Raw genomic sequence first — 27,389 nt, 5'->3', positions numbered from 1 at the left:
CCTAAGCTTTCTGAAGTGCAAATTGGAGTGGGGAGTGGGGAGTCTAGGACCCCTCTGTCCCTGTCCCTAGCACCGCAATTGAAGGTTGAGCCAAGGATAGAGCTTCTAATAGTTCTCTACTTCCCTGTGCTGGGACACTGGGGGAAAATGAGGGGTATGCCCTGCAAGACTGCTTTTGCCTACAGTCTTACTCCTTGGCTTAAGGCATGGGCATACATATGTTACCCAGGACAAAGCATTGGAAGCTCCTTTCTTGGCAGTCACTCATATTGGGATGAGATGATCAAAGTCTTTCCAGGTGGAGCATCTTGGAGGAGGCTAGGGTCTGATGTGAAGAGAAATTCTTGGCACAGGATCTTCTGGGTGAGTACAGGTCTAGATGGGATCTGTGATGTGTGTGTGTGTGTGTGTGTGTGTGTGTGGTGGGGTGGGACACCTGCACCTGCATCCAGGATTCCTATGGAGTCCCCAAACCAAAGAAGATTCTAGAAATCACTTGAAGAGGGGCAATCTCAGAGATCAGGTTGTATCTTTCTTCACATTCTCAAGTCTCTTGGGCTAAGATGTCATCAATTGCTGGTCCAGTTGGATGGCTAGGAATGACTATCTGATAGTGACATTTACATATGCAGCCTGTGCGATTCAATTCTTTTTCTATTTATTTTTGTTTATTGTTATAACCCCCTAAGTGCATTTAGCTCCATCAATATAAGCAATCCAGCCAGCCATATTGGCATTTTTTTTTCTCTTAATGCTGGTTATTTCCCCAGGTACCTTTTCTCTTGTCCTTTTTCTTATTCTCACCCTGGGATATTATGTCTCTGGTGTGGCATGATTGAGCAGATGAGTCTCTTGAGAAGGACTCCCCTCTGCCTCGGGTACACTCGACTCCCCAGTGGTAAGAGAACATATAAATGGGAGCTCCAGCCCTGCAGCAGGCTGGAGATGGCACACATGGACAGGTTAGCACTCTAACCATTGGGACTCATTCCTCATAAGAGAGACTTGCAAGGAGATATGAGCTCATCTGGCACAAAGGAGCCTTATTCTAGGAGCCTGACTTACCTGCAAAACCTTTGTCCAAGCACAGGACTGCTAAGAGGTGGGGAGGAGAAAGAGAGAAACACATGGGAGGGACAGAAGGATAAAAGAGGAGAGAAGTGGAGGGGAGAGGGGAGAAGGAGAGGCGAGAGGGCATCTGGAAAAATGCACTGAACCTAGAATTAGAACTTGTGAGTTGACAACCAAGTTCCGTACTTGCTGATTTTAAGAACTAGACAAGTCGCTCCTCTCTCTGAGCTTGAATTTCCTCCCTGTGACATGAAGAATCATATCATACCTTGTTAATCCAACAGATCAATTGTGAAAATCAAATGAGGTAACGTAAGCTGATGTATTGTGTAGTGTGAAATGTCCTCTAATATAAATAAATACCTCTGTGTATATTTATGCCCCTGCACACTTACTTGCATGCTGTCATAATTGTAGCACTATCCTGTGCAGGTGCGCATCAATTTCTGTTGCACCTTTGTCTTTGCCAATTCCCATGTCTGGCACACTTTGACTGTTTCTGAAGCCTTACATGTTGTTATTAATCATTGTTCCAGCATCTGCTAAAGTCCTTTGGCCTTTGAGAAGCATTTCTTGACTGCCCAGCTACCACTAATTCTTCGAATTGTGAGCCCAGCGATGGGGGAGAATGACTCAGGAAGGCTCCCTCCCCAGCCCTACCTGCTGCCAGAGTCTGGCTATTGGCTGGAATTGTGAATTGTTTTAAATGTGAACACAAGTGGGATGGTGTTATTGAACCATTTAGGAACTATTGTGTTTTTATACCACGCCTGCAGTATCCTGGGGTAGGAGAGTGTGTAGGGAAAGAGGACAGAGACTAAAGGTTTCATAGTGGGCGAAGATGAAGAGGGCAGTGAGTGGGTTTCTCATAAAGGATGCCAGAAAGAATGGCAGGTGGTGCTTCCCCCTTCTACCCTGAGCACAGCTGAAGACCCATTGTGCTGCTTGTTGCCCTTCCTCTAGACATGGGTGGTGGCAAAGTAGAAGCCCAAAGCTGCTGTAACAAGTTGAGCCATTTTGAGAGGTGTTTCTTGACTGTTTAAGAAATAGTAGCTCAGAGAACAGAGGAGAGCACCTGTCAACCCCTGTTTTCTACATTGCAGGAACTCCAGGCCACAGTGGGAAGCCTCAGTCTTTGAGTCAAAAGAGTGGGAGAGGGAAATGCACAATAGTTCTCTTATAGTCCATGTCCCTAGCATGTGGTAAAGACTCTCCCATCTGCCCATTAAATTGAAATGCACACAGAACAACAACAACAACTATAACAACAGATGATACAGGCACAGGTCAAGCACTGGTCCAAGTATTTCACACATACCACTCCATGTAATTCCCAGAAGAGCCCTAGGAAGTAAATATCATCATTAACCCCATTTTATAGATGAGGACACCAAGGTAGAGGGAGACTGAGTAAGTTGGTGTTAGGGTCACATATCTAAAGAGTGATAAAGCTGAGGTTTGAGCCAGGCAGTCTGGCTCCACCATCCAAGCTCGCTCTCTCTCTTTTTTCAGAGACAGGGTCTTACACTCTGGATGGAGTGCAGTGGTGTAATCATAGCTCACCATAACCTCAAACTCCTGGGCTCAAGCAATCCTCCTGTCTTGGTCTCCCAGCACTGGGATTACAGGCATGAATACCACACCCATCCCTATCCAAGCTCTTAACCACTACACTGTGTTTCCATGCACACACTGTCTCTCTTCCTGTGTGTATGTGTGTGTATACAGATTTGACTTAGTGAGAGACTGACCTGGAAGGGCAGAGAGTCCACATTTGTATAGGAGAAGAAGTTAGGAATGATTGGAAGGATAGGAGCTCTGAAAGGGAGAAATCCTGGTGGGCTTTGAGGAAAGCCTCTTTTTCAAAGAGCACATCCTCTAACAACTTGTAGCAATTCCCACAAATAGGAATATTCCTGAAATAGACCATTCCTTCATATGCTAAGTTTGTATCAAGCTCATCCTTGTCTCATTTTTAGAACTTTAGGTAATCTTGACTTTCTATCAGTTGTCTGTGCTTTGAATTTTCTCAGGAAGTTCTTCCTGAGGTTATTCCTCTTTTTGGCTCACAAAACGTGCTTGGGCAAGCAGGCTGTGAGGCTGGTGGCAGACAGGAAGGGAGCCTGAATGCCATGGCTGCTGTTACACCCTGTTAGCCTCCTTTCCTCGAGAACTAATTATGTGTACTCAAATAGAGCTGGGAGGGGTGTGGGCCAGAACCTGGTCTGCTCTTACACACCCATAGCTCTCAGCACAGAGTTTTGTACATGGTTCACATTTGATTACCTCGTATTTTATTAATTAGAAATCCACAACTGAGAAGAAGTGGCCTTTCCTGGAGCCTTTCCAAGACTGGTTCATGGGCAAATCCTAGCTTGCTCAGAGATCAGTCTTGTTGGACTCCAAAGTGAACTTCTCAGCTTAAGCTACATATTTTGTGGAATTTTCCACATTGAGGAATGCCATTCCCGGAACACAAATGTTCGTTTGGCCTATTGCATTTGTTATCAGACAACCTATCACTTGAGACACGGGAGAAGATGTGTTTTCTTAGCTCTAGTGATGTTGTCTGCTGGGAGAAGTTCCACACAACAGAAGCTAAGGAAACCTGGTGATATGATTTAGAAGCAATTCACCAGGTCAGAGACACTGTTAAATCAGAAATGTGGCAAGGGGACAAGAGAGAAATCTGGAACAGTTATTTTGTCTACAAATCAAGGGCATGGTAAAATTTCTTACTTTTAACTTCTATTGAAACAATGACCATAAACAATGTGCAATGCTCAAAACTAATTAAATAGCCACCCTAAATCAACAAAAAAGAGTAAATCGAATTTTAAGTAACATTTGCTCCTGTGAAATGTCCTTCTCCTTGTTTGGGGCCTGTCCCAATGCTGATGCTTCTGTAAGTCAGGCCTCACTGATGGGTGAATTGATCAGCCTGTCCCTACAATCTCAGCTGGCTTCAATTCTGACCAAGCATCCCCCTCAATACCTCCTCCTCCTCCTCCTCATGATCATCATCATTATGCTTTCCTTGAAGCCATTTGTTTAAACTACAATGTTCCCTTTTTTTCTGCTTATCTAAATCCTGCTCATTCTTATAATACCCTCGGTTTTTATATCCAGTCTACCCAACAGTTCTTTAACATTCCTGCCTTTTAATGAATACCTCAATGATTGTATCTCTTACTAGCCACCTTTTACATCCAGCTTCATGAAAGCTGTTCATTCAGTTATCATCATTCTTATCAGTTTCATAGTGCCCCTGCTCCCTGCTGCCACCTCTCCCCATTCCCTGCCAGGGCCTCTGTGTTCACCAGGATAGGCTGCTTTATGAAGGAACAAAAGATTCCCAAATGTCAGTGGCCCAACATCAGTTGCTTAGATAATTTTCCAAGCAACTGACTTCCATGTGATGACTCAAGGATCTAAGCCAAATAGTCTCTTCTGTCAAGGAACTGTACCCTGGAGCACAGGGTCTCTTTGATCACCATCACTGGAAAGATTGTGCGTTTCACTCACCCATCCTGGATGTGACACTTACCATTCCTGCTCAGGTTTCATTGGCTAATTAATCACACAACCCTACCCACTTACCAGCAGTTGAAAAATTTCCGGGTATCTGGAAGGAGAAAAGAACCACATATTGGGGAACACATCCCTAATTAGATAATAATGTTATTAAAGCAGCTTGGGTTTCTTATATTTCCTATTGTCTCCCATGATATTTTGGGTAAAATAGGCTCTCAATAGTGTCTGTTGAATAAATAACACCATTAGCCCTTAAGAAGCATTAATTTGTGATAAGATCTATGATAGGCACATTGCAGGAATAAAGATCTGCAATGAAAAGCCTGGTATGCACTGGATCATTCATTCATTCGTTTGTTTATTCATTCAACAAATACCTATTGAATGCCTTATTCTAGGCACTGTGCTGAGCACTTGTGAATGATGCGTGGGTCATTGTCCTTGTGGAGCTTACATTCTAGAGAAGGAGACAGAAAACAAACAGCAAATTATAACAAAGAAACTAAATAGTGTGATAGAATGTTGTGCACTGTGAACATAGAAATAGAGCAGGGTAAATTATATAGTGACTGTGAGGATTGGGATGCAAGTGATTTTAAAGTGGGTGGTCAAGGCAGGCTTCATTGAAATGACATTGAAAAAGAAGCAGAGGAGACAGTTAACCATGCAGGTATTTGTAGGAAGAGCATCCAGGAAGTGGGAATAGCTTATGCTAAATCCTAAGGTGTAGGTGTGGCATGTTTGAAGACTAACAAGGAGTCCATTATGGCTGGAGTGAGATAGAGTGAGCCAGGGATGATGAGTTCGGGGGGGTGATGGGAGCCACATCAGGAGGGCTTGTAGGCCATTGGAGGACTTTCGGTTTTACTATGAGTAAAATGGGAAATGATTTAAGGGTCATGGACATGTGTGAGACATGACCTGTGTTTGAAATTGATTATAGGAAGCAAAGGTGTAAGCTAGAAAATGAGGAGTGAGAATAATAGTTCATGAGAGAGATAATAGTGCTTGGAACAGGGTGCCAATAGGGGAGGTGTTTTTAACTACATACATGTATATGTATACTTTTGTGGTGATATATGTGTGTAATACATACCTACATGTGTTATGAATACATATAATCTAAAGAGGAAACTTTAGGTTTATATCTCATTTGCATACATAGATACATTTCTTGGCCCTTATTTTTGCCTTTTCAGAGAGCTTTTCGTGTATTATGATGCAAAACAACAACTAAATAGAGAGAAGGGGCTGGTACCATTATCATCCTCCTCCTATGTGTCGCCTTGATGGAGAACTTTATGGGGACAGAGCCTAAGTGGAAATTGTGCTTAGAGTCCTTGTGGCCCTGCCACCGCAGAGATGGGGATTTTAGGGCCTGGCTTCCCAAGCACTCACAGGGTCTTAGAGAAAGAAACTTAATCAACAGAGTTGAATGGGTGGTAAGATGAGTTCCACATAATCCCCAGTCTCATCGAATCTGAGCATCTCTTAATAAAACTCACAGTTGTTGTGGGGAAGGGATATGGGGCTACAGCCTCTTCAGCCCGCTGAGCTACCACCTGCTCCCGGCAGGGGCTGCACCGTTAATCCCCTGAGCATCGTAGCTTATTTCCCAGACTGCTTTCCCTTCCAAAAAGAAAATAACTGCTGGTCTGTGAGCTACATCAGAAGCTCTCTCCAAATGCCATCAGAGCCTCTGGCTGCTGCCTGTGCCATGCTTCCAGTGACCCCAGGGTGGACCACTTTCACCAACATTCCTTTTAACAATACCTGCTTGCTCATGTTTCATTGTCTCAGGCCTGCCACAGTGAGGGCTGCTTCCCTCCTCTGCACCAGGCCTCAGTTTACTTCTGTTTATTTTATTGCCATGTGATGGTGATTGCTGGATATGAGACCAAGACTGGCGAAGAGCATTTCGCAATCTTCCCTTAATTTGTTGTTAGATGCTGGGTCAAGAAATCCCCACATCTTGCTGGCACTGATATGAATCTGCCTGAATGGGCTGTGTTTGGTTTTCCTAGTGTGTCCCCAACAACTACTGGGCAAATACTTAATGATACCAGTTACCTCCTGCCAATTAGGCATCCAGCCCTTTCTGAGAATATTCACTCTTTGACGAGCATGTTGCAAACACCTCTGCAGTTGGCAGTTTGTCTTTGCTAATTGTGCTGATAACACTACATCTGCTGCTCCACCACTGTCCTCTTCTGCCCTTCACTATCCTGCTATCTGCCCTGGGATGCTGACCCTTGCATCCTACATCCCCCCAGACTCCTTTGCAGTCCTCTGTCTAACTCCCTGTTGGCTTCAACCACAGTGAGACACCAGCAGGATGCTGGAGCTGCAGGAAGGAGAGAGAGGTCAAGGTGTTTCTTCCCTGCTCTCCTGCTTTGGACAGCAGTTCTGGTGTGACCATTTCTCTATACTTGCAGCTCCTAACAGCTGGGCCCTCTTCTAGGGTTCTGGCTCTCACTGGGTTCTGGTAACATCTTTCCTCCTGCCCTTGCCCTTTTAGGCTAAGGGTGGCAACAGCCCCTGCTATACAAATATTTGGGTGCCTTGACATCTCTTGTTGGCTTCCTTAAATCTGCATTTAATCCCATGATTAAATTCCTTTCAAAATCCCAGCTTGATTGCCTTGCATTTCCTGCTGGAGCCTCATCAATGAGAAGTTCTCTCTGAAGGTAGGGGTGAGATTTGGCCATAGATATGGGGGACTCTTTCTATTATGTCACCCAAGGTTTCTCTCCTTACCCTTTTCTGGTGTACAGTTTGATTAGGAGACTTTACCACATCACTTCCAGGGATGGGAATGAAGGTCATCTGCCAATGAGGGCACACTGGTGTGGGCTTGAGGCAGTGGGGGTGGGGGGCTGAAATGAGAATGTGTGAGCAGTGTCTTGGGGAACCCACAGACTGGCTGGGGATATAAGACATCACATACCATCAAAACAATATAACTAATGATCATGAAAAAATGATATCCTTATTTATTGAGCACCTAATATGTGTTAGGCACAGTGGCATATAGTAGACTGTATGTAAATTGTTGCTGATTCTCACAGTACCTTGCAATGTAAGTATTATGACAGCTACTTTACAAACAAAGAAGCCTGATACCCGGGGCACCAAGTGACTTGCTAGATACTACTGTAGCTGGATTTAAAACCAAGCTTTTTGGGCTCTAAACCATGATTATTTTTGCAGCTATATCACATCTACTCATGACATAGAAAATCATACAGGTTAATGTGTGTGAACCAGGGTGCCAGTGGGATGCAGCTCAAACTCTGTGTGCAATAGAAGGTCATACCCAGGAAGAGCAATGTGGGACATGAGAGATTTCATTAGACAGCAAGATTTGATCTGCACCTTGAAGGAAAGAAATGAGGACATGTGGAGAAAGAGAAGAGTGATGAGGGCACAAATGCTAGTGCTCTGTCCAGAAGTAATGACTCTCTGACTTAAGGAACTGAGGAAGTGGCTTCCCAGGCCTTGTGACTCTCCCTATCTTTCTTTATGTTGCCTTTAGTGCTGAGAATTATCACCCTTCTCATCACTTCCTATTCACCTAAGTCCTTGCAGCCTTCCCTTACTAATTCTTGGAAATATAGGTGAATTCTCCATGGCTTCCAGGTGGCTGAACTCGTAGGAGTTTTTCAGTTCTTATCTTGCTTTCTGCAATAAATGAGCATAAACCTCCTCCTATAGGATCTTAGTAAACATCTTTCCTCTTGTGATCTCCAGGACATCACTTTCTCTGTAGTCTCCTTCTTTCTTTCTGCCCACTCACCACATTCTTCTTTCTCTCTCTGTTCTTCTTCTTTCCTATCTCAACTCCTAATCTCAGTCTGGCTATCATTCCCCATCATGGAGCAAGCTCTGCCATCAACATGAAGCAGTGGTTAGAAGTGTGAACTCCAGACCTAGTTGACTTGGGTTTGAGCTTTTGAATCTTCCATTTGCCACTTCTTAATTGGGCAACTTATCATACCTTGCTGTACCTCCACATTGGGACAGAACCTGGCACACAATTAGCACTGATGAACATCAGCTGTTTTCCATTCAGTTGTCCAAGCAAGAAACCTAGATGTCACCCCAGACAGCTCCTTCCTCCTCATCCCACCTCTCATCCAGCACCAAGGATCCCGATCTTCTGATTGCCTCTCAGAGCTGCCTAGTTTTGGTTTTCTTCAGATCTCCCCATATCAGAGCCTCATGTGGGGTTTGAGTCTTAACTGTTCTATTTGCTTTCAGCTTTCCTTGCCTTGATCCAATTTTTACTTTGAAGCCAAAGTAATCTTTCTAAGAAACAAGTATGACCTCACCCATGCTTAAAATCCTACTGGGATTGCTACTGCCTTCAGGATGGAGTCCAAACGCCTTGGAATGTAATGGAGGGCCCATATGCTTCCTTCTCCCTTCCAGTCATACTTCCCATCTCCTGCAAGCTTCCCAACATCAATTCCATGACCTAACCGTACAGTTTCCTAAAGCTGCTCATTAAACATGGATCCAATCCTGCTGGATGAGACTTACTGGCACTGAGTGCCCCAGGAACCTGCATGTCTGACAAGTACTGTACAAAGTCAGCCAGTTTTCACTCTGCTGATAGTTCTTGGTTCTCTCTCTCCTCCTCTTCCTGCTTCCTTTTGGCCTCACACACTGAGCAGGGCCAGGTTTTATTCTAGCAAACTTGGGTAACAATAGATATGATTGTCAGCCTCCCTGGGGCTGGCCAGGTTTTTATGAAATTAGACATATTTGTCTTGATGTTTAGGAGCGAGCATGAAATTCAAATCTGTGTGTTGGCATTCCGCGGGCTGGGCCTTTAATATTCAATGACATAACTTCATTGCGGGTTTGACAACACTATATAGAAGTTGTGCTTACCATTGAAAATTAAAGCCACTGAAAGCGTTGACAACAGCAAAATTGTGAATGCTTCCCAGCTCCCGAGGTGATTGCTATTCCAGTTTGTCTAGAAGTGCTTATTGTGTTTGTAATACCGTCAGTTCCACTTAAAGACGACTTGAAGTCGATGCCATACAGGTAAGTACCAAAGAAATCTCTTCCTTCCTCTCTCCACTTCTCCATCGCCTCCCACACGATTTTTCTACTCAGGGTCTATTTGCCTTTAGTTATAGAGCCCCTGATTCCCTCAAATTCTGAGCCAATTGATTGTATTTCTCTTTCAAGTTGCCAGGTTAGCTAGACTTTCATTTTTTCTCCTGTTCCTTTTCTTTTTTCCCCCCTTTTCTCCCACATGATTATCAAGGAAATTGAGTTATAGTGACTTACTCCACAAATCCCTTGTGTGTGTGAATGACATTTTCTTGTGTGTAAAGGAAATGTGTGGGGTGATGAGGAGTATTTGGCATCTGAGGTAGGATTATTTGAAATTAATGCTAAGAATAAGGAGAGACTACTGTATTAACTGACTTCATGTCAAAAAGGGTAAAAAGAAAACTTAAAAATAATTGTTTAATAATGGTCTGCTTTGCTATTGGTGGTAGTATTAAAGCAGACAGATTGACAGACAATGCTGGCAAGCCAGCGTCCTTCTTAGGTCAGTTTCTTGGTTTGGTCTTTGAAGATTTCCTTCCCCTTTTGCAAACTGAGGCAGAATGGTTTTAATCCATTTTTATTTTATTTTATTTTATTTTATTTTATTTTATTTTATTTTATTTTATTTTATTTTTGAGAAGGAGTTTCGCGCTTGTCGCCCCGGTTGAAGTGCATGATTGTGCTTGCAAGATCTTGGCTCACTGCAACCTCGGCCTCCCCGATTCAAGCAATTCTTCTGCCTTAGCCTCCCTAGTAGCTGGGATTATAGGCACCTGCCACCACGCCTGGCTAATTTTTGTATCCTTAGTAGAGATGGGGTTTCACCATGTTGGTGAAAGGCTGGTCTCAAACTCCTGACCTCAGGTGATCCGCCTACCTCGGCCTCCCAACGTGCTGGGATTATAGGCTTGAGCCACCTCATCTGGCCCATAAAATATTCTTTAGATAAACTTAAGCAAGCTGAGATCCTTGGAATGGTAAACTATGATGCAAATAGGAGAGCTGAGAGGACTGCCAGGGCTTTGAAAGCAGTGATCCTGGAGAGACCCTGTGGCTGATGGAGGGGCAGTATCTGCAAGAACAGTCTAGCATGAGGGAGCAGCTGTGTGGCACGCAAAGCAGCAGGCTTGGGGAGCCAGCATTTGGGCAACTCCCAGGCTCTAACTTCCTGCTTCCATCAGCATACTTCTCATTGTAATTCACTTTCCCACTTTTCCAGAGCCTGCTGGATAAGCAGTTTCCCACCACAGACCATGAGCATTCTTTTCTGTTGCCATCCAGCCTCAGGGTTTGAAAATTATGAACCCCATTGCCGGGGCAGAGCAACTTTGGAGTGATTTGAATGGTGATCAGCAGGTGCAAATATCTGAACACCATATTCTTCCTGGACACTTTATAATTCTTATTAGTTTGGCATAGTCTTTCCTGACTTTTCAGAAGGACCATGTCATTCAGTGGAGCCTTGCATTCAGATAACCTTCTAAGGAGACTCACTCTGGTACTTAGAGATACCATGTTTGTAACTCTTAAGCAGCCTGTTGAAGCCTTTAATGAGTTGCTGGCACCAAAAGAATTCGGTTGGATTAAGGAACATGGAGAGATTTTACATTTTTTATGTATTTAAAGTAGAGGATTTTTTGTTTGTGTATTTGTTTGTTTGCCTTTTGTAAACTTTCCCAGTCAACACACATCTTGGCTTGTTTGTTCATCTCTTTAAATGATACAGCAAATTTTGGTCTCATTCTCTGTCCGTGCCACTCCTCTCTGTGCATGAGGTGGGTGTTGTGGTCTCTTGGGTTGATCGGAGGCTTGGAATGGGCCTTGGTGACCATTTCCTGAGTTTTCCCTATTAAATTTGTTCATTGGTGCCTAATTTCTCCTACTATTAGGACTGTGATTTTTATTTTATTTTAAAAAGCTGGACTTTTGTCCCGAACTTTGAAACATGGCATTGTTCCATGGAACTTTGAATGTGAGTGATTTAGACATCATCAAAATGCAACTTTATTTTTGTTTCCTGACACTTGTTTAAACTTATTTAGTGGGAATAATTTTCCCTATGCTCAACAAGAAACTTGGCAGGTCTCCGGGCTTTTCAGCTAATTTGTAGACACTAGAGAGACCTATGGCCATTATCATAGCCCACAAACACAGGCTAGAGCTAATAAATAGTATATCTAGTCTCATGTGATGGTCACAACTCTGAACTGGAATTAACATTACATTTTCTTCCCTGCCCTGGCTTGGACTGCTTCAGGCTGGAAGCCTGGGGTGGGAGATGGGGGATGGTTCTTTGGCTCTCTCCTGTTTCCTGATTCTTAGCTCATGTTCTACTTGACTTAGTCACCAGCTGTGTAGTGAATCTCACAAGGGTGGAGGCATGGGAGAGAGGAGAACTGAGCTCATGAGACACTATCTGCTTTGCTAAGGGCATCATGGTCTCTGGTGGTGGCCAAGGAATAGAATTGATTTCATTCTCTTGAAAGCACTTTCAGAGGATCTTACAAGGTTTCCTGCTGGGTCTTGTGACCTAAGGTTTTTGTGGCCAGTGTGTGATTCCCTAACCTATCTACTTCAGGTAGACACTTGTGACATCTTCCTTTGCCATGGGCATCTGATGGTATAACTCCAGCCTCTTTCTGCTGATGGCCTGCCTTCCTCCAGGCAGCTTAATTAGTTAGGACCCAAGAAGGCCCCAGGCAGCTTCTCCCAGTCTGACCCACATCCAGTTCATGAGAAACACTCGTGCATCTCTTCCTCTATTCTAGAAGTGAAGGCCAATCCTGGTAAAGCGGCCCTCACCACTGGGACAGTTGGTCAACTCCACCTTTACCCTGTAGATTTTCAGGAAGGGGTCAGATCATGTTCCAGTATCCTTGACCTTCACAGATATGTCAGTGGACATTCCTCTGTGTCTTTGAAGTATAGAAATACATTTCCAATTTCTGCAAGTGGTCCCATTGGATAATTCCTCCTTAGGCCTGGGGAAATCTATATGCTATATTTCTACTCTCCCTAAATACCTGACTGAGCTGAGGAGGTCCAAAAATTGAGAAACTACGTTCATTTGTTTTCCTTTGTAAATTCTGCATAAAGAGGTGATGTTGAAATGAAGCAGGATGTGTCTCATTCTGTCTTGCTGCACATGTTTCTCTCTCACAAGGGCCTTACAGTCTAAGGAGGGGCTTAAAAAAACAGGAAAAGATTTAAAAGCTATAAAGAAGATGCTACAAGTCAAGTAGCCCCAAGTCCCAGTTATACAGACAATGAGTTCTATGGTTCAGGTTAGGGTTTGTGCGGGTTGTAGAAAGGGGGGAAATGAGATGGAGTCATAAGTGTGTGTTCAAAGCTTTCAGTTTTAGTCTTGTTGCAGTCTACTGCTTTCCTACTTGAAATTCAAGATTCAAACACTCTGAGATGATGAGCCAAGCTTCAAGGATTCTTCTGGCTGGAAATGACTGGCTGAGAAAATGCATCCAGGGTCCAGGCAACTCCTGCAGTGAGGAGCTGAAGATGATGAAATACAGCACTTATAGTAAGCACCACGTGCATGTGAACCTTGTCTTATCAGCCTACGTGCATTTTTGGCCAGTTCCAGAAGCCTCCTTAGATACTCGGTACATGGGAGAAGTGGTGAACTTAGATCAACAATATTCATTTTGCAGAAGCACTTAGATGTCCCATTGATCATTGTTCATTCAATATACACATATATTCTCTCTCCCCCCTCCCCACCCTCACACACACATCATGCACCACTTTGCTCAAGACTCTATTCCAGGCATCGTGAGAGACAGTTAAAGTCTCCCAGGTAGCTCAAGAGATGATAGACACACAGCAAATAGCTATACTCACTGCTGAGGACAGAATATCTCAATGTGAGAACAGAGAGTACCTGGTTCAACTCAGCCAAAGGAGAGATGCCTTCTTCCTGTCATTATCCAGGAAAATTTTCCGAGAGAATGGCAACCAACTGTGTCTCACCTGGACTTCACCACCTCTCCAAGTACTGGTTTATCTTCTAGGCTGAGTCATGGCCTCTGGGCTCTCACAATGCACAGGTACTGATTGTATTCAGTGCTGGCAAGTCTGACAGGGCCTCTGAGTCACCATCCCCTACATTGGAGGAGTCTAGCACTCTGAGAATTTTTATGCTATGCTTGGTAAGTATCTAGCACATTTCCTGGCACATAGTAAGTCTTCCCTAGGGATTTGTGGGTTGATTGAGTGGGAACTTGAGAAGGAACTTCTGGGGTCATGCTAATGCAAGGTACCTCTGACTTTGACTCTGACAAAGGTGAGGTCCAGGAGGTTTTGTTGGGGAAGACAAGGCCAAGCCTGTGAGGGTGGTCCTAACAAGACAGAGATGCCACTTGAGGACCTTTGTTCTCTGGGCTTTCTCCCCACCTTCCTATCCATTTTGCATGTATTGGCTTGATGTCTCCGTCGGGGAATTTGTTTTACAGCCTCCCTCCCTCTCAGAGGCAAATTACTATCTCTGTTTTAAAACTCTCACCGAGCCTCCATGAGGGACATTTTGCATTCAGGTGGCTTTGGGGATAGTGACTGAGAACTACCTTGCCAGAAGGTTCTACTTTACATTCATACTAAGTTTCTCTTGTTGGAACTGAGGGTCAGTTTCTCCATTCCTGGTTTTATTGAACAACTTCCCACTGACCTCTTTTCTGGCATGGCTCACCTTCCCTGGGGTGCATTCAGTGATGAACCCAGAAGTTCTTCCCCAGCATTCTGCCTTCTGTGACCTTCCTTACAAGGGTGCTGGTGGTCTCCCTCCCCTTGGAATCAGCCAGTGAAATTCCAGGGTGCGTGGAGGATACTTTCCATGGGGCATCTGATTCACCATTGTCTGAATAAGGAAATCACTTCTTATGTCAAGGTTGGGAACCCCTGTGAGCAGCTGGAGGGGCTTTCCCTTGGAGTGGAAGATCCCCAAGTCCCTGAACTCATACTGCCAGGTAGGGTGACTTCCCAGGGAGCTCCGATCTCCACACTAGACTTAGCTGCCTCTCTTGCCACCAGTCTGAGAGGCTTCTAAGGTTACAGACTGAATCTACTGTTTAATTTCTAACCTCCCATGGCTCCTAATTTAGGACTCGCCTATGGGGTCCAACCACTCAATTAGGGCAGGCATTAATGACAGTGGCTGCTTCTACAGTGTGTTGCAGGAGGCAGCAGCACGTCCCCAGTCCAGGAGCCATTCATTCCTCCACAACAGCCGCCTTCAGGATTTCTTTATCAGGTAGCACCTTGGTAGTCAATACCATGGTAAACATCAGACAACATTGACTTGAGGACAATGGGCTAGGCCTTGAAAAAATGGGGCAGGTAGGGGAGCAGGGCACCAGGATGGAGGAAGGGGCAGCTAATGGTCAAACTGAAGGCAACAAAGAACATTTTCTCCAGTTTTGATATTTTGCCAAAGGTGACCCCTGCAGTCCATCACATCCCCTCTGCAGGGCTTCAACCACCTACTCTAATTTTCTAATAATATGAATAGCTACTCTTTATGGAGCACCACCTCTTGAGATGGAGTATTTTTTTTATTCCTTCTTCACAAATGAATGAATGGAGGCTCAGGGAGGTTAATGATCTTTTCAAGGTGGTACAGCCAATGGGTGGTGGAGCTGGTATTAAATCCAAGCATGATCTCAAAACTGTTGTTCTTTACCACAGTCATTTTTTCCTACTGAACTCTCTCTCTCTGGTGCACTCTCTCTCTTGCACTTTCTGTCTCCTTTTCTGTTCTGAACCTGGTACCGACATGAATTTTAAGCTAGGTTAAGATTACTGATCTGTCTGGACCATTCATTTGCTTCCATTAAGAGTCAGGCACGAAGAGTGGCAGGAATAACCTGGTGTACATTTTACGAAAACCCCACAAGCTTTGAACACACTGATTCTGTTCAATCTTTTCTCTCCCTCCTGTTCTTGGCAACTGTCCCTTAAGCCCGTCTGTTCTCTGCCTCTAATATATTATGCTGATATTTTATTACCAAACAATTACATCCACTAATTTGAAAAGGAAACGAGCAGGAAATTGCAATTATAAGAGTAAAAGCAATGCTCTTTTATTTCTCCCCTTTATGCATACGAAATATGGTTTGTCATTGCTGCAAAACAGACTTTTCTCCTCTTCCATGGCTCTTCACTGCCTTGTCTTTAATAATTGAGCAGAAAGCAGAGTAATAATTAGATTCCTGATACCAGGGGAGATATCCATAGATTTGCAGCATGTGGAGGCTCAGCTTGGAGCCATGGGGCCCACAACCATGCCTCCATGGGAGAAAGCATACTTCAGGCTGTTTCAGTTGAGTACCTTCCACATCCATGGTCTTCCATGTAGATTAAATATTTGCTCACAATTATTGTTTCCTTTCTGCCTTTGCCATGCTTTCCCACCCCATTGACTCTGGGCTTGGCCAAGACTTCTTTTGGTCAATGGAATATGAGTAGATGTGATGTACAGCTCATTTGTACTACACAGAAGCTTTCAATGTGCCTGCAATATTTAGCCCTACTTCTCTTGAGCAACACGCAGGATGGTGGCTGCTCCATCTAGGTCCCTGAGTGATTACGCTGCACAGAAACACCCTGCTGACTCCTGATAGATATGTAGTGAGAGCAAGAAATAAACGTTTGCTGTTTTAAGCCACTGAGATTTGGAGCTGTTTTTAAATCACAGCATAGCCCAGCCCATCCTGACTGATATATCTATGATCTCATTTGACTCTCATTATGTCCATGGGATAGAGAAAAGGCTGATCACTCTGGGTGGTGTCGAGGAAAAAGCGTGTGATGTGGAATCAAAGGGACCTGGGTAAGAAGGCTTTTCCCATCATTGCTGGCTGTGCAGGCTTATCCAAAACAACCCAATCTCTCTGAAATCCTTTTTCTTTATCTGTAACATGAGAATAATAAAACTTACCTTGAAGATCCCTGCGGATCAGAGTCAATGTATGCCAAAGGTCCTGGGTAGAACCCATCACAGAATAAGCAACTAATACAAGATAGTTGTTTTTTTAAAATTAGTATTTTATTTATTTTTATTTTATTTTAATTATCACTCTGTCACTCAGGCTGGAGTGCAGTGGTGCCCTCTCGACTCACTGCAACCTCTGCCTCCCAGGTGCAAGCAATTCCCCGGGCTCAGCCTCCTGAGTAGCTGGGACTACAGGCGTGTGCCATTACACCCGGCTAATTTTTGTAACTTTCGTATTTTCAGTAGAAATGGGGTTTCACCATGTTGGCCAGGCTGGTCTCTAACTCTTGACTTCCAGTGATTCACCTGCCTCGGCCTCCTAAAGCGCTGGGATTACAAAGGTGAGCCACTGTGCCCGGCCAAAAATTAGTATTTTAAAATCTCTTTTTGACATTATTTCCATTGAACATATGGGAATGCTGAGCCTAAATCTGTCGCGGGGACCTGCCTAGGCAAATTAAATAACAGAGCTGGAATACAAGTTTTGATTTTCAGACTTTGTGTCCAGAGCTTTCTCCCTGGGCTGATAAGTATTGCCGGAGTTCCACACTTTGGAACTGTGCTAAGGAGGCCGGAGGGTTGCGGGGCAAGTGTTTAGAATGAAAACAATGCTTCTCCAAGGAGTGCAAAGTCTACATAGTGAGATAAGCTAAATAACAGAGTTAGTTCCAAAGAAGCAGCTGGTTTTTTTAGGGCACACAATATTCTGATTTTCTAAACTTTGAATGCATAAGAGTCACCTATGTAGCTTATTCAAAGGCAGACTCCTTGGTCCTGCCCTAGAGTTTCCACTTTAATACTATCCTGTATTAATCAGAACAGAGTGGGCTTTGGCACTAGGCTCCCTGGGTTCAAATCCCTCCTCTGGCACCTACAAATTAATTACACGATCTTGGGCAAGTTATCTAACCTCCTTGGGCCTCGGTTTCTTCATTTGTGAGATGGGGGTAACATTACCGGTTGTCTTATATTACAGTGAAGATTAAGTTAGGTACAACGGCTAAAAGACATGGCACTTAGCAGACACTCAGTAGGTGCTACCCATTAGTATTCTGATGCAGGATTTCTAAAAACTGTGAGTCTGGGAACTTCCTTAAGGAATGGCCCAGGACAACCCTTTTCTTTGATGTCCTAAGTGAGTACCCTTTTATGGGGCTTCTTGAGACAATGGCCTCAACCCTTGTGGTGCCTACGGGGGAATTCCAATCATGGAGGCTTTGATTGTGGAGGCATAGTTGAGACCAGCAGTACATCATGATGACTTTTAAATCATATGTATGCTGCTGGCTTCTGCTCACCCATGCAAAGGTTTGTCCCTGGTAGAAGATGTCCATGAGCAAACTTCATTTGGGAACCATCTCTGGCTGTCAGATGGGCAACAATCCAGAGAGGTGCCTGGTTCTTGGTGCCCTGAGGCTGAGTCAGGCAGGATCTGTCTCAGTGGAAATGTTTCACTTATTGCTATTGCCCTGTGCCAAATGCCTCATTTTGCCCCTTGTTAATCATATGATATTAGCGTCCATAAGAGTCACATTTACCAGGAGAGAGGTTTTCTCCTTCTTCTTTTTAAATGTCTTTGAATAATTCATGTCCAATTTAGAAGGATTAAATATGGTGTGTTCTCTCACTCCAGCAAGAGCTGGAGGTGAAAATCTGGTTTCTCAGACTGCAGGGGCCAGGCTGCTGGGAGCCCTCCCCGATTCAGCCTCTCTTCACTGCTGAGAACTGTTCGACTCAAGGCCTTCTGGCCTATTTTTCACTGTTGTCTCACTTGCCTGTGAGGGGCTCTCCAGTTTTTCTTACTTTTCAAGACCCACTCCTGCCACCTTCTACGGAACCCTTAGCAAGCCGTCCTCCCATACCCACAGAGATAGGGAGCCTAGGCCATGGGAAGGCAGACTGGATCTTCTTTGGGAAGTACAGGGTCTGGAGCTGGGAGGGCTGTGCATTCCCTGGGCGAGGAGACTGCTGCCTCATATGTTCTGCTATGGGCCCAGAAGGAGCTAAGGGACAATGCAAAGTAGGCTCCTCTGACCAGTCTGCCTACCTGTGCTCAAATTCTGGCTCTACAACTCCTTGCAGTTGGTGACCTTCGCCAATAACTTCATTTCTCTATTGCTTCAGCATCCCGATCCATACAGGAAGATTGAGAACAAGCCCTTCTCATAGTGTTGTCCTGAGGATGTAACACAGGAAATATAGAAACATAGCAACATGGAAAACATACATAGAAACCACTTAGAATAGGGTCTGTCTGACATTTGATAATCTCTCAATTAACATTAATGGTTATTATTATGCATCCCTTAGATCAGAATTTGAAGTTTATAATGAGATATAGGTTTTATTGTGTTTTATTTGTTCAATTAAAAATTAATTTTAATTACATAAGGAATTCATGAATACATTCTCCTTGTAAAAAATTAAAACATTACAGTGGAAACTAAATATCATTTGACTACCCCCGTTGCCAAGCTCCCTAGCAGTTATCCGTTTTAAGTTTGGTATGCAGCTTTCTATGATTTTTAAAAAGACATATATGTGTACATATATGTACTTGTAAAAATTATACAATATATAAATGTCTATTATAAATGATATCACACATGTATGCATTTTTTACTCAACATTGTATCTTAGAGATTATTTTCTTTTAGAACATAGAGATATGCTATATTCATTTTAACAGGTTTATGCTAGTCTATAAGGATACCACATTTAATTTAGTCATTGTTTAAAATTTCACCAGTGCTGCCATAAATATCCTTGTAGATGTCTTAATATATGAATATATCTTAAAGATTCCTCAAGGATTGTCATTTTGCTCATTTTTTAAAGTTCTTGTACAACCCAGCTTCACCATCCATTTATACTACCAAATTTAATTTTGCCAATCTAAGCAGTGTCAAAGAATATGCAATTTTATTGATGTTTTAATTTGAATTTTCCTTATTCCTTAATCCTAATAAAGTTGAGCCTCTATATATTTATTGCCTACTGGTATTTTTTGTTTTGCGAATGACCTGTTTGGTTTGCTGCCTGTTGTTTTATTGAGTTAATTTCCTTTTTCTCACTTTTTTTTTTGGAGTTTTAAAAACATATAATTTGGACAGTAATCTGTGTTATATTTGGTGACATTAATTTCTTCCATCCATTGTTTGTTTTTTGTCCTATGTATGTGCTTAATTTTGATTTGGCCCATTTATATTACCCTGTTCCTTGATGACTTTTGCTTTTTTTATCCTATTTATAAGAAGACTCTCCTTATCTTCAACATCATAAACGCAGTTTTCAATATTCTCTTCTATTTTTAAAAAGTATTAAGTCTTTCATCCATCTGGGCCTTATTTTAGTAAATGATGTAAAGTAAGATCTAATTTTATGCACTAGTCATTGAGCTAAGAGCTTTACGTGCGTGATCTCAGTCACTCACACTATCCGAAAAGTTTGGCACGCTCACATCCATCTTCCGGATGAGGAAACAAACTGAGAGAGATGCAGTCATTTGCCTCAAGGTCCCAAAGGTCAACATAGAGCGGTCACCTGAAATGACATCCACCACTGAGATGACCCAGGTCTGTGTGTACCCAAGTGCCTCCTCTGGAGTTCCCTGCAGGTTGAACATTGACGGATCACAATGAGAGGAGGAATTTGGACCAAGTAGAGAAGAGCCTCTCTCATGTAGGAACTGAAATTACTGAGCATCTCTGAAGACCAGGGAGACAAGCTCCAAAGCAGGCAGCTGACCTATGAAAAGGACAAAGAATCCCACAGTCTCAGCACCACCACTCAAATGTATCAGCTTTGGGCACCGCTAACTCTAGGCTATGAAAACTTGTTTGGGGGCATCCAACCCAGACAGGTCTTGCACTTCACTGAGTAGAACACCGGTCCAGGCTTGGCTCCTCTCTCTTTACAGCAGCAGGGGGCCAGCAGGCTGCGAGCACAAGCTCTCCTTCATTACCCATTTCTGCTGGGCCCCTGACTGGGGAGGCTAAATATGGGGTGGGGGTGTTCCAAGGGTCAACAAAAGGAGGAGGATGAAGGGAAAAGCCGGCCAGCTGAGGGGAAAAGCTCTTTCTGCTATTACTCTGCCCATCACACAGCCCCCCACCCACTCACCTGTATGGGCTGGAAGCCTGGCCCAATTGTTTCATCTTTCCCCAAAGAAGAGTGTGAAACACACACTTAGAATGCAGAGCGGTGGCTCCAGGCACCCTCGGCATTTACTATAAATCACAGAGACAGGAGAGATATGAGTCCCCACCTGCAGAATCACTGAAGCAGCTACTCTGGGCATATCTTACCTGAAAACGGTTTTCCTGCTTCCTCCACAGCCCATCGGGGTTTGGGGGCCAAACACAGAGAAGCTATTCCCTGGGGCAGCATTCTTGAGTCCTGGAAAAGTGTTTTTGATATGATCCTGACATCAAGACCCTCTTAAATGCTGGCATTTTCTGACCTTCCTTAGAACTATTTTCCCCTGAAACCATGCCTTCCATGCCCGCCCTCATGTCCTGTGGTTTTTTTTTTTTTTTTTAATGTTCTGCCCTGATTATGTGTGTTTATTATCTTCTTCCCACTAATAGACGTTAAGCTCCTTAAGGGAAGGACTGGTCGTCTTTGTGGGAGATCAGTAAATTCTATTTAATTTCTTTTTAAAAAGGTACAAGGAAAAAATTCAATCTTCTTTTTAATAGATCTTTTCTCCAAATCAGCTGCTTTCTTCTCTCTGCTCAGAACAGAATGTAGTCATTCCCCTATTTAAGCCTTTATTCAGGCCATTCTCCCCATCTGGGATGCCCTTTCTTTTCTGAGTTGATGTTTAGACTCTCAGTTGTGTTGCTCAAGCTGCCCTTGATATGCTCATTTTAACTGCATGTCGTATGCTATATAATGGGAGGAGAAAGAAGAAGTGGCCCTTTCTGTGGGGCTTCCCCTGAGTCTCCCTCTTGGCCCTAGAGCTGACCTTGCGTGTCCCAGCCATGGAAGAGGCTGTGCACAGCAGCTCAGCAGGCCTGTGCTCCAGACCAGTCAGTCCTGCCCTCTGCTCTTCATACCCAATCCCATCATCATCAGGCGGGTGACGCCCTCTAGATGCCCCTACTCAAGCACAGATGCTGCTTGGAAGGGATGGGGGGGCTCACTGGGCCCAGGCTGTCAGCATACCAGCCCACCTCAGTTAATCAGACTAACTCGTGTATTCTGTTGGCTTTGTCACCTCGTGGTGGGCAGTTTCCTACCCAGATCCCCCAGCTTTCCTTCCTCGAACCCAAATTCACATGATAGAGCTTGTCCCCATGCAATTTGGATTTAGCAGACATCTCTACTGGTGGATTAATGGGAGAAAAGCAACATTTCCTTTACTAAAATGTGTTGAATTTAAAAAGATTAAAACATGATTTCCCTCCCTCCACCTACCTCAGTGAAGGTGTCTTCCCCTTAGATAAACGTCGGGCTTATTGATTATTGGATTATACATGTTGGTTTCTTGAGGTCATCAGGCAAGGACACACCTGGATGCCCTTTGTAGGGCGCCATAATTTCCAGTGTTGACTGCAGAGAAGTGGATTCTCTGCAGGAAAGGGGAACTTCGAGTGGGCTGGGCCTCTCTTGCCTTGCTCCCTTGGCCGTGGAGCTTGTGAGGGTCCCAGTGAACTTGAATTAGGCCCCATGTGGTGGGCTCTGTTGCCATACACCAGCATCCTGTTTTGTCAGGCTATCCCAGTGGTGCCCAACCTCTTAGCTTATTTTGCTTATTTTACCCTGAGTCTGGTTATGTTCCAGTTTGGGCAGAATGCAGGTAAGATGTGTATGTGCCCAGCCTGGCTGTGAATGTGGTAGTGAGCAAGAGTCTCCCCAGGACAGCCTGGCTCAGCGGCAGGTGCAGGTGGTCAAGGTTCAACTTCTCCCTGTCCCTTGTGGGCAGTCTTCAGCATTGCCAGCCCTGAGCGATGTGGGTTTATGTCAGAGGGAGAGGTGGTTTCCTTGTCAATTCCCTGCAGGATTACTTTAGGCAGAGTCCATTTATTTTCCGCACCTGCATGAATGATCGTATGGGAAAATGTGGCATAGGGTGTAGTTTTACAACAGGGCAGATAGAGACAAACTCTGCTGGGGGAATGGAGGGAGATTTCAGGGGTTTGGGAGGTTTGAGAGTGAGTAAGAATTTGCCGAGGACAGAACCGCAAGAGCACATGACCATTGAGGGCATGTTTTGTCCCCAGAAGAGAGCTGAGCCAGTAAGAGGGTGGAGGCATCTGGGGAAGAGATAGGAGGTGGGGGTGGGGGAGTGAAGAGCCTTCAGGCTTTAGTGACACACAAAACCTTGAGTGTGACCAGGAATTTGGATTTCTGTCTATAATAGAGAGTGCCCTTCTGAAGGCAGTATAGGTTGGTTTGATTTAGAAAACCCACCTAGGAGGCTGGAGTGATGAAACTGGATTGCATTTTTCCAGGAAGAAGACCTCCTTGAGAAGAAGGTGGGTGAGTGAAGGCAACAAGCAATTGACACGGATCGAGCATCTACACTGGGTAGCTTTGTGTGCGGCTCTCTCAGGTCTTGTGGTCATCTATAGAGGAGCCCAGCAAGTGAAGAGTTTTCTAAATCAAACCAACTTATACTGCCTTCAGAAGGACACTCCCTTTTATAGACAGAAATCCAAACAGAATTCCAGCATAAAGAGGAGTTCAGCTGCACAGCAATGGCTTCTTCAGTCGCCTTTGGTTCCTTGTTGAGGGAGGGTCTGTGGTCACTGAGGGCCAAGGGCCGTAGCTCTCAGGTTTTGGAAGTGGCCCCTTGAAGAAGCCTGTGGGAAGTGATTTGCAGCTGTGATTCAAGTCAGGTCAACCAGGAGTTTCAGAGTTCATGATGAGCCCAGGACACCCTCTTTCCTGGGGGTCAGCTGAGGCAGTAGAGACTGCACACCTGCACTGGGGGGCCCATCCTCTGTGCAAGGGAAACAGCCCAAATGCCCAGGACTTTAATAGGATGGCAGTGTTGCTTAGACTCCCAGGCAGTGCTGTCTAGGTGGGAAATGGGCTAGGACAGGGATAGGTGAGATCTGAAGAGGTAGAGAGCACAAAATGCAGGCATCCCTCAAAAGAAACACATCCAAATGGTTTTGCAAGTACCATTAGCTAATGTGGTTGAGTGTCTTTATGTGTAGAATTATGTAAGGAGTACTGAAGGCAGGTCAAGACCAAAGTGAAATGGTGCCCCTGCTTTCTTGGGGCCCACTTGCTATGGAAGACACTATCACTCATTCATTCATCCCACAAATACTGAACTCTCACCATGAGCTGGCTCTGCACTAGATGTGGGGACATGACCCTAAAAGGGAGGGAAGGCATAGCAAACTAATATAGTGAAGGGGATAATCTGTATTGGTTTGAAAGGGATAAACTCTCTAAATAATACCTGTGAGGTCTTAGGAGGCTGGAGTGATGAAACTGGATTGCATTTTTCCAGGAAGAAGACCTCCTTGAGAAGAAGATGGGTGAGTGAAGGCAACAAGTAATTGACACGGATCGAGCATCTACACCGGGTACCTTTGTGTGGCTCTCTTGGGGCTTGTGGCTGTCTGTAGGGGAGCCCAGCAAGCAAAGGGATACTTGTCGTACACCATGATGAGAGTGACAGTCACACATAAAATAGTGCTGGGAAGAAGGGAGGAGGGAAGGAGGGAGAGCAAAAGGAAGGAAGGACTCATTAAGAGACCATCGGTGGGCTGTGTGTGTGTGTGTGTGTGTGTGTGTGTGTGTGTATGTTATAGGGAAGGGCCGCCTCAGGGGACCCTGTGTTTCTGTTAGTCTCTGTGATGTTGACACTGAAGCCATGAACACACAAAGATCACAGACAGAAGGAGGAAGAGCTCTGGCTCTAGTTCCTGTGAGCTACTATGTGTTTCAGAAAAAGCATTAGGGAAGTAGGGAAATGGCTTTTTGATGCTGCTGCTGCATAAACAGGCTTCCCAGGTACAGGCGAATTTTAATGTGATGTTAAAAGACAAAGAAGGAAGAGTTGAAGTGCTCAGCCTTTCAGGCCTCTGTGTTGCCTCCTGAAAACCCATCTCATGAAAGTAGACCCAGGAAAGGAACCCACCTGGCGGCAACTCCTGGGGGTTGAGGGGCAGGCTGGAGGAGGGGAAGGCAGGAAGAACATGCTGACCACTTAGGTCTCTGGCATCACACAGGGAACTCTTGGCCAGTCCTCCAGGGAAATCCCTAGAGGCTGAGGCCTGGGAAACCAGCTTCCTAAAGGGCACCCTGTGCCTCAGGTTCTGATTTTTCATTCAGTTTACATAGCCTGTTTGCAGAGCCATCTTAAATATCCTTGCAGTGCATCTGGGGCAAAGCTTAGGGCTGCCAGCAAGGTCTCCCTGCTCCGTGCCTCTGCCCATCATTCTGTCTTGGCTCTGTGAAAGGCTGCCCGAGGTATTTTTCTTGCTTGGCTTAAACATTATATCATTTGGGTTAAACATCACCCTCTTTGGGACCCTCCTTAAGTCTAATTTATGCATTGTTTTTTTCTGGGAAGGCTTCTAGAACTACCCTACCTTCTGCCTTGGGGCTCCCAGGGCTCTATGGGAAACATGATTACTGCACTAAATAGGCAGTCCTATAGGGGTGTGCTGACTGAAATACTGCAGCCTGAGCCCCTCATCCCTCCACATATATTATAGTTTCTCTGCCGAGGCAACCAGTGCCTGTGCCCACCCTGCCTGTGGGCTCTGAAGGCTGGCATGGGCCCTACTCCTCACTGGGACCCTGAGCCATCCTCAGTTGGTGCTGGCTTAAGGCCCCAGCACAGAAAACACATTCTGATTTGTCTCCACAGAGTAACTATGCTTACTGCACACCTTTCATTCCTAATAGGGAGGATGAAAACAAGCATGAATGCATAGGAACATATTGGATTCCTAAGGATTGGGGTGATAGAGACAGTGAGGGAATGAATTAGAGAAGGGCTGGGGATCATCAACCTGATTTGCTTTCTAATTTTATAACCCTGTTGTGCCTCCCTGAATAGCCACGGTAAACACAATCCCCTGGTGGTGGCAAGGGCTTTATATCTAAGAACTGGAAAACTACCAAAGGGACTCTTCCCCTGAATCTCTTCCCTGGAGATCCATTCGCCCCACAATCCAGAGAATGTCAGTCTTCATGGGATGCTGAGATAGCTGACTCGATTCCCCACCCCCTCAACCCCCATCCAACCCAGAGAACTCAGTCCTGAAAAACAAAAGCATCAAGTTTCGGGGGAATCTAACTGTACGCACTGGTCACATGTCGGGGGTGCAAAGATTCTTTTTCCTATTAATTTCCATTGTGATTTTAGAGACATTCTATAAATGTATTAGACCCCCAGCTCCTTAAAAAGGTAAGAGAATATAAATTATTAATTGCATACCCCATATCCAGTATAGTGCTTAGCACGTAGTAAGTGCTCATTTTTGTTATTTGCTGTTAAATTTATAGTATCTTAGTGGGCTCTGGAATTAGATGGGCCCATATGTGTACAGCAGATACTGTGGGGAGCACACTCCAGTAGATGAAAAATGTAGTGTTCAGAGGGTGTGACCGTTCAAGCAAGCAGCCCAAGGGGAAACCACTGTGAGGAAGCTCACAGTCCCCACGTATTTGTGCATCTTGCACTGTTCTTAGCACTCTGCATGTGCTAGCTCCTTTCCTCCTCTCTGCCGACCTGGGAGGCAAGTGGTACTCATCTTTCTTTTACAGATGAGGAAGCCAAGGCAGAGTAAAGCAATGACATTCCCAGGTAACACAGCTGGTAAATGGTTCTGGGACCTCACCCCAGGCTAGCTGATTGGAGGGTTCATGCCCTTAACAACTTCCTTCTACTGCTTCTCTGCAGAGCATGGCCCTAACAATGGGCAGCGTGAAACTGAGGAAGACAGCAGGAAGCCGATTTAGGCAAACTCAGCAGGCAAGCATGGGGTTAGTCAACACAAGGGCCATCTCCATGACTGGCCACTGGGGTCTGGAGCAGGGAAGGTCTGGATACTAGATTGATGATTGAGACAGGGATTCATGCATGAGAGCAAGACAAGAAGGCAATGGCCAGAATCAAGCAAGAGAGCTCCCAGGGCTCAGCATCTGGTTCATACTAAAGCACACAGTGCTGAGTCCCAGGGTCTTATAATACACTTCTGAAATACTCCTTCTCTAAGCTCAGTGTTGGCTAAATTCTAGGGCAAGGCTGAACATCAGTCTCAGAATGTTTTCTTAAACATGGGAACTGCCTGAATAAGGGTATGGAAAAAAGCAGAAACGATCCAGCTTTATCCAATGCACAGACTTGCTCTGTTCCCTTACAGTGAATGCATTCTCTTTAGGCCCACCCTGTTTTTTCACACCATCCAACTGGAGCCAGTGTTTATTTCCAAGGTTGTGTTATATGATGGGGAAAAGTTCTCTGGAGGAAAATTCTGGGGCTCATTAAACAGTGGGTAGAAGAGGAGGAGAGAATGAGGGAGGGAAGTAAAGAGAAAATTATAGCAGGATGATGTTTTCTTTTCCTGTAGGAAAGAACCTAAAATAATTGCAAATCCTGTTTAGAGCATTTTTGTTTTTCACACTTCATTCCTGTTTATGCAAAGGAATGGGTTAGGAGATTGCGTTCTTAGGGGGAAACTCTCCCCAGGAAATACATTGTTGTGTCCACAGGACTTTTTCGGTCATTGAGGGAATG

General features: G+C 44.6%; 1 long non-coding RNA gene across 2 annotated transcripts in view; it reads left to right on the top strand.

Moving 5' to 3' along the window:
- Positions 1 to 27,389, top strand: part of LOC139360033 (uncharacterized) — a 558,829-nt gene that overhangs the window by 136,337 nt on the left and 395,103 nt on the right. The window contains exons 1-2 of one of the 2 annotated variants that reach the window (XR_011616939.1): positions 4,473 to 13,210; positions 24,147 to 24,222. This is a non-coding gene — a long non-coding RNA (uncharacterized lncRNA). Of the gene's footprint in view, positions 1 to 4,472; positions 13,211 to 23,133; positions 24,223 to 27,389 lie in introns of those variants that run through there. The other variant, XR_011616940.1, reaches the window with a different exon arrangement.

The sequence above is a fragment of the Macaca nemestrina genome, chromosome 19, assembly GCF_043159975.1.
Source record: "Macaca nemestrina isolate mMacNem1 chromosome 19, mMacNem.hap1, whole genome shotgun sequence".
Classification (NCBI taxonomy): Eukaryota; Metazoa; Chordata; class Mammalia; order Primates; family Cercopithecidae; genus Macaca; species Macaca nemestrina.
Note: the sequence above shows the minus strand (reverse complement) of the source record. Positions and strands in the feature narration are given on the sequence as shown.